Source organism: Phyllobates terribilis, unplaced genomic scaffold (assembly GCF_046119375.1).
Source record: "Phyllobates terribilis strain yellow unplaced genomic scaffold, ASM4611937v1 Scaffold_143__1_contigs__length_4665640, whole genome shotgun sequence".
Taxonomy (NCBI): Eukaryota; Metazoa; Chordata; class Amphibia; order Anura; family Dendrobatidae; genus Phyllobates; species Phyllobates terribilis.
The window spans coordinates 4,074,009-4,080,904 of NW_027362903.1; positions in this window are offsets into that span (position 1 = coordinate 4,074,009).

Consider the following 6,896-nt stretch of genomic DNA (forward strand, 5'->3'; position numbering starts at 1 on the left):
GTGCATAGGTCCCTGATCTGAGACCACTCCTCCAGCGTGATTTGCCCCACCTCTGAATCTCGTTGGCCCAGGCTATACGTCAGAACGTATTGCACCAGGGCTTGTCGGTGCTGCCACAGTCGCTGCAACATGTGCAGAGTTGAATTCCACCGGGTAGGCACATCGCATTTTAGCCGGTGAAGTGGCAGGCCCAACGACTTCTGTAGAGATGTAAGTCGCTGAGCTGCGGGATGCGAACGGCGGAAGTGAGCACACAGTGACCGTGCCCTCTGCAGAAGGCCATCTAGTCTGGGATAGTGGGCTAAAAATTGCTGGACAACCAGGTTCAACACGTGAGCCATACAAGGCACGTGTGTGACATTGCCCCGGCGAAGGGCCGCACCCAGGTTTGCAGCATTGTCGCACACGGCCTTCCCTGGTTTCAGGTCCAGTGGAGACAACCATTCATGAAATTGGTTCTCCAGAGCTGACCACAACTCCTCAGCTGTGTGACTCACATTTCCCAGACATTTCAATGTAAAAACCGCCTGATGACGTTGAGCCCTACTGCCAGCATAGTAAGGAGGTGTGCAGGATCCCTTCTGCGCAGTTAGAAAGCTTGTGGCATGACCAGACAGGCTTTGGGTGCAGGTGGAGGCCCGAGAGGAGGTTGAGGAGGCAGAAGCAGTGGAGGAACTTTGACATAAAGAGGATTGACGCACAACTCGTGGGGACGGCAAGACTTGGACAGCAGCCCCTTGTCCTGCTGTCACCATAGTTACCCAGTGCCCAGTCAGCGACATGTAACGCCCCTGTCCATGCCTACTCGTCCAAGTGTCTGTGGTGAAATGCACCCTGTCACACACAGAGTTTCTCAAAGAAGCGGTGATGTTGTGTGCGACATGCTGGTGGAGCGCAGGCACACCTTTCTTTGAGAAGTAGTGCCGACTGGGCATCTGGTACTGGGGCACTGCGACGGACATAAGGTCTCGAAAATCCTCTGTGTCCACCAGGCGGAAAGGCAGCATTTCTGTAGCCAAGAGCTTGCAGATGGTGAAATTCAACCTCTTAGCTTTCTCATGGCTAGGAGGAAATGGTCTTTTACTTGTCCACATCTGAGGGACCGAGGGCTGGCTATTGTGCTTAGACGGGGTTGATAAGGGTGTCCCCGGCAAACTGCCGGTCTGTGAGGAAGATGCAGGCGGACATGTTAGGTTGCCTTCATCCAAAGGTGGTGCTATCGATGTCGGACAGCGCTCAACACCAGCTGGTGTTACCAACTCCAAAGAAAATGATGACCTGCCAATCACGCTGGCTGTTGCGGGTAAAGAGGTGGCAGGTCTGCGCCCCAAAACAGGTGTGACTGCTGTCCCCCCAGTCACAGAGGATGAAGAGGCCGCGGATGCACAAGATATGGCAGACGGTGGTTGGCCCGGCCGGCTAGGCCGCATTGTAGCACACTGAGCTTCCCACTGCAACTTATGCTTCATGTCCATGTGCCGGTTCATGCATGAAGTACTCAAACTATGTATTTTTTGGCCTCTACTTAGCTTTTGCTGACAAATGTTACAGATAACACGAGTTGGGTCATCTTTATCGATCTGAAAAAATGCCCAGGCTATGCAAGGCTTAGCACCCATGCGACCTGAAGAGCCACCACGACTTGTGGTGAGAGGCAGAGTTGTGTTTGAGGATGCAGTTGTTGACGTGCTTCCAGTACTACGTCTCTGTCCAGGAAGGCGCAACCTGACCTCGTCGTCACTAGCATCTTCCTCCACCTCCTCTGCTGACCTCATCTCTTGGCTGACTGTGGGTTGACAGTAAGTGGGATCTCCGACCTCATCATCATCACCCTGTGCGTTATCACACCCGTCGTCCTCAGAGCCAACCTGTTCCTGCCCTGACAAAAAACTAAAGTTGTCGCTCCAATCAGGTATTTGAGTCTTATCATCGTCTTCCTCATTGTCTCCACCAACAGGAGTTACAGTTTGGGAATGAGGGTCTACATTATGGTCAGAACCTTCTGCGTCTGGTCCTGGATCCGACTCATAAAGATTCTGGGCATCAGTGCAGATCATTTCCTCGTCTGGATTCACAGAAGCGCTGGAGTCGACCTCTGATTCCCAGGCTATAGTATGAGTAAACAGCTCTGCAGACTCAACCATCTGTTCTACCTCATACTCAGACGGGCAGCTGGAGATTTGGGAGCTGTGAGGAAGCAAGTGCGATTTGGGTGACACCTTTGAGGACTGGAGTATTTGTGATGTTGAAGTTGATGTGGAGGAGAGCCCACTTAAAGGAGCACTTGATATCCGTTGAAGCACCTGCTGTTTTTGTGCCTCATCTGGAATTTGTAGCGATTGGCGTGGCCGTAAGAAAGGGATCTTATCACATTGTCCGCTAAAAGAAGTAGACATTTTAGTTTGGCTGGAAGATGGTCTTTCTTCTGCAGATGTTACTGTTGCTTTAACACCTACCCCACGGACACAACCTTTTTTCCCCTTCCCAACACGCCTATTCCCCTTTCCACCAGCAGCAGGCCTTTTTCCACTCATTTTGGTGGTTAACTAATTCACAACTCTGGAGTTGTTTGCACAAAAAAACAATGGATGGTAACCGAGCAGAGCTGAGTGGCCAAACTGTGGTATTAGGCCAAAACTATTGGCTGGGTTAGATGCAGAAAAAAATTATTTTGAATTTGCAACCTGATGGAGGTCAGTATAGATGGACTAATAGAGAAAGTCCGACACACTACTAGAAGGCCAAATATTTTTTCAGAGGTAGATGCAGAAAAAAATATATTCAGTTTGCAACCTGATGGAGGTCAGTATAGATGGACTAATACAACAAGTCCCGCACACAGCTAGAAGCCCAAATATTTTTTCAGAGGTAGATGCAGAAAAAACTATATTCAGTTTGCAACCTGATGGAGGTCAGTATAGATGGACTAATAGAACAAGTCCCACACACTGCTAGAAGCCCAAATATTTTTTCAGAGGTACTGTAGATGCAGATAAAAATTAGTTTTAATTTGCAACCTGATGGAGGTCAGTATAGATGGACTAATAGAGAAAGTCCGACACACTACTAGAAGGCCAAATATTTTTTCAGAGCTAGATGCAGAAAAAAATTATATTCAGTTTGCAACCTGATGGAGGTCAGTATAGATGGACTAATAGAGAAAGTCCGACACACTACTAGAAGCCCAAATATTTTTTCAGAGGTACTGTAGATGCAGATAAAAATTAGTTTTAATTTGCAACCTGATGGAGGTCAGTATAGATGGACTAATAGAACAAGTCCCACACACTGCTAGAAGCCCAAATATTTTTTCAGAGGTACTGTAGATGCAGATAAAAATTAGTTTTAATTTGCAACCTGATGGAGGTCAGTATAGATGGACTAATAGAGAAAGTCCGACACACTACTAGAAGGCCAAATATTTTTTCAGAGCTAGATGCAGAAAAAAATTATATTCAGTTTGCAACCTGATGGAGGTCAGTATAGATGGATTAATAGAACAAGACCCACACACAGCTAGAAGCCCAATATTTTTTCAGAGCTAGATGCAGAAAAAAATTATATTCAGTTTGCAACCTGATGGAGGTCAGTATAGATGGACTAATAGAACAAGTCCCACACACTGCTAGAAGCCCAAATATTTTTTCAGAGGTACTGTAGATGCAGATAAAAATTAGTTTTAATTTGCAACCTGATGGAGGTCAGTATAGATGGACTAATAGAATGATGCTATGCCCAAAAGATTTTACTTCACTAGGTGCAGTAAAAAAATTGGTATTCTATACACAGGTGGTATATCTTGCAACACAGATAGGCTACTCCACTGACTAACACACTCTGCAATAGGCCAAAAAGGATTAGCTTTGCTAGATTCAGCCAAATGCTGTGAAAAAAACTTGCACAGCACTGGCACAGACCTGCCTGGCAAAAACTGATAGGAACTGATGTAACCTAGTCCTGAAAAGGACTCCAATTACAATTAGTCTTTACTCCCACAACCTATCTATTTAAGAGCACAGACCTCCCTGATAAAAGTCGTAGGAAATGCTGTAACCTAGTCCTTAAAAGGACTGCAATCACAACTATTCCCTACTCCCAAGCTATCTGTATATTTGTGCGAAAATTGGCTTGAAATTAACAAGGTATAGCGCACACAGCAACAGCGGTGCCGTCTAACACGCAGCTGCAGCAGTGAGAAAATGGTGGCGACGGGGAAAATGGCTTGGTCTTATAGGGCAAGGACATGTGACATACACTGCCAATCACACATGCCCTTGCTTGTGTGAAAAAAAGCACTTCGCTCCGTGTGTGCGCTGCTGATAGGCTGACAGATTGCACCTCCCCACTGCAAATGCGGGAAAGAGAAAAAAAAATGGAGATCTTCATTGTTCCTGCAGAGATCCATCCCCTGCCCCTCCCCCCGCCCCGCTGTACACTCAAACTGCGGATTAACATTAATTTTCATCATTACTGAGAAAAAATCCAGTTATGATTTTGGTGCACGAACAGTTATCGAACATAACCTCGAACAGCCAAATTTTTCTCAAATTGTTCGTGTTCGCCGAACGGCTCGAACACCGCCCAAAACAGCTCGAATTTGAGATTGGCGAACAGTTCGAGTAGAACAACGCTCATCTCATTTAAAATAAATAATGACAAATCAAAAATACTCTCCTTCAATTTAAAAAAATGATTTAATTAATAACATTAAAAAGCTCTCTTCTTTTGGTTGGGCGGAAAAGAAACTTATTTATTTAGGTATTATAATAACAAAAGATGTTAAATCTACAATATCTTCTAATCTCGATCAACTAATTAATACAATATCAAAAGACTTAGTAATATATCGTAACCAGGATAAAAATTTAACAATAAAGACTTTTATTCTCCCAAAAATGTTTTATATTTTTAGATCACTTCCATTGAAAATATCAACAACTTATTTAACTATCCTCCAATCCCTTCTTAATTCATTTATTTGGGGAAACAAAAAAGCTAGAATTGCTAAAGATATCCTTTATAAGACAAAAAAAACTACATGGGGGACTTGGTCTTCCAAATGTTATGGCATATTATCTAGTGGTATGGTTAATTTTTAATACCTAAATATCATTATTAATTAGAAAATCAATTTATATTTTTACTACGTCTGAAGTCTGCTTGAGTGTTTTAAGACATACATTGTGAAATGTCTGACCTAAGATACTGGTTTCCTGTGAAGTCTGAGAAAGTTTTTACGTTGGGCAAAGGGAAATGTCTTTGTTACTGATAAGCTATTTCAGCTGTCTGTTCAGTTGTATGTAACAATGAAGTTCCGCTTTTTTGTCTAGCTAATAAATTGGTGAGTCTATGTTGCCACACCAGAAGACTCTACTTGCTGACAATGAATGTCACATGTATTCTGTCTCTCTCCCTTCATCGATGAAGTATCTTAATTTGAATCTCATTGGCAATGTGAAGACTCTTTGCTGTCTAAACTAAAGTTCTCCTTAAACCAAAAAGGGTCTCCAAAACACTAGCATGCCTAGTCAAGCAAAGCTCATGTTGGCTACAAAATTTAGATGCCCCGGCCTGGCTGGACTTAGAGATTACACTAAATAATAACACACATCCTCGTGTTCTACTTTTTAAACACATATTTCCAAAACCTTCTAGTCCTCCCTCCCATCCTATTTTTCAAGCCATTATATACGCTTGGGAAAAATGATCTAAACCAATAAGAGGTTCAGATAAATTTCACTATGTAAAATTCCTTCCACTAACATTCATTGCTTCTTTAGAAAACTCTTATATACCCCCTGTGGAATAAAGAAATTAAAAGATTTTTATGAGGGAGAAAATTTTCTTTCATTTATAGATCTCAAAAATAAATTTAATTTACCCTCAACAGATTTCTTACATTACTTAATAGCAAAGGATCTTATCCAAAAATTTATTAGTAACAAACCTTTATGTTCTGAAGCCACTTCAACCTTGTTTAGCAATTTTAATCATAAAATTTTTTGGAACCTTAAAAACATTTATACAAGGACACGGAATTGGTTAAGAATTCCTATATGTCTAAATGGGAATCAATTCAAAATTTCTCTCTTCCTCCAGAAAATTGGGAAAATGCTTTAAGCTACTCTTATACGTCGAATATTTCAATGCCCCTCCATGAGGCACATTATAAATTACTTACTAGGTGGTATTATACTCCTACAAGATTATCATATATAAATCCTAATAATCAACCGCTATGTTGGAGGAATTGTGGTTCCAAAGGGGATTTGTTTCATATATTTTTTGGAATTGTCCAAAAATTAAATCTTTATGGTCACAAACTTTTGAACTCATTTATAAGATCTCTAAAAGTAAAATAATTATAACCCCTCAAATGGCATTATTGTCTATTAGCATGGAAAATTTCAATGGCTCAATTAGACCTATTATTATACACATATTCCTTGTTATAAAAAACGCCATTGCTTTTCATTGGAAGAAAACAGATCCTCCTATCTTTCCAGACATACTAGAAAGAATCAAACTCCATAAAATCTATGAACATAAATTTGCCATTACAAATAATCAATTTCATAAATTTTCCAAAAAATGGCTAAGATGGTCTGAATTGTTTCCCTGATAAACTAGTTCATCACTTAACCACGTCATAGGTGAAACATATATCTGGTTATTTGTTCAATTCAAGTTCTAATTGATTTAATATAATATTTTTTTCAATGAAATGTTATTGCAATAAATTGTATTGGTTACTTCGTTATGTAATTTTTTTGTTCATATGTTACATTTGATTGTATCATATGATATTATTGAGTACCTCTATTCTCCTTCCCCTCATTCCTTTCCTTTCCTTCCCCTGTTCCCAACAATATTCCCTATTCCTTCCTTTCCTTATT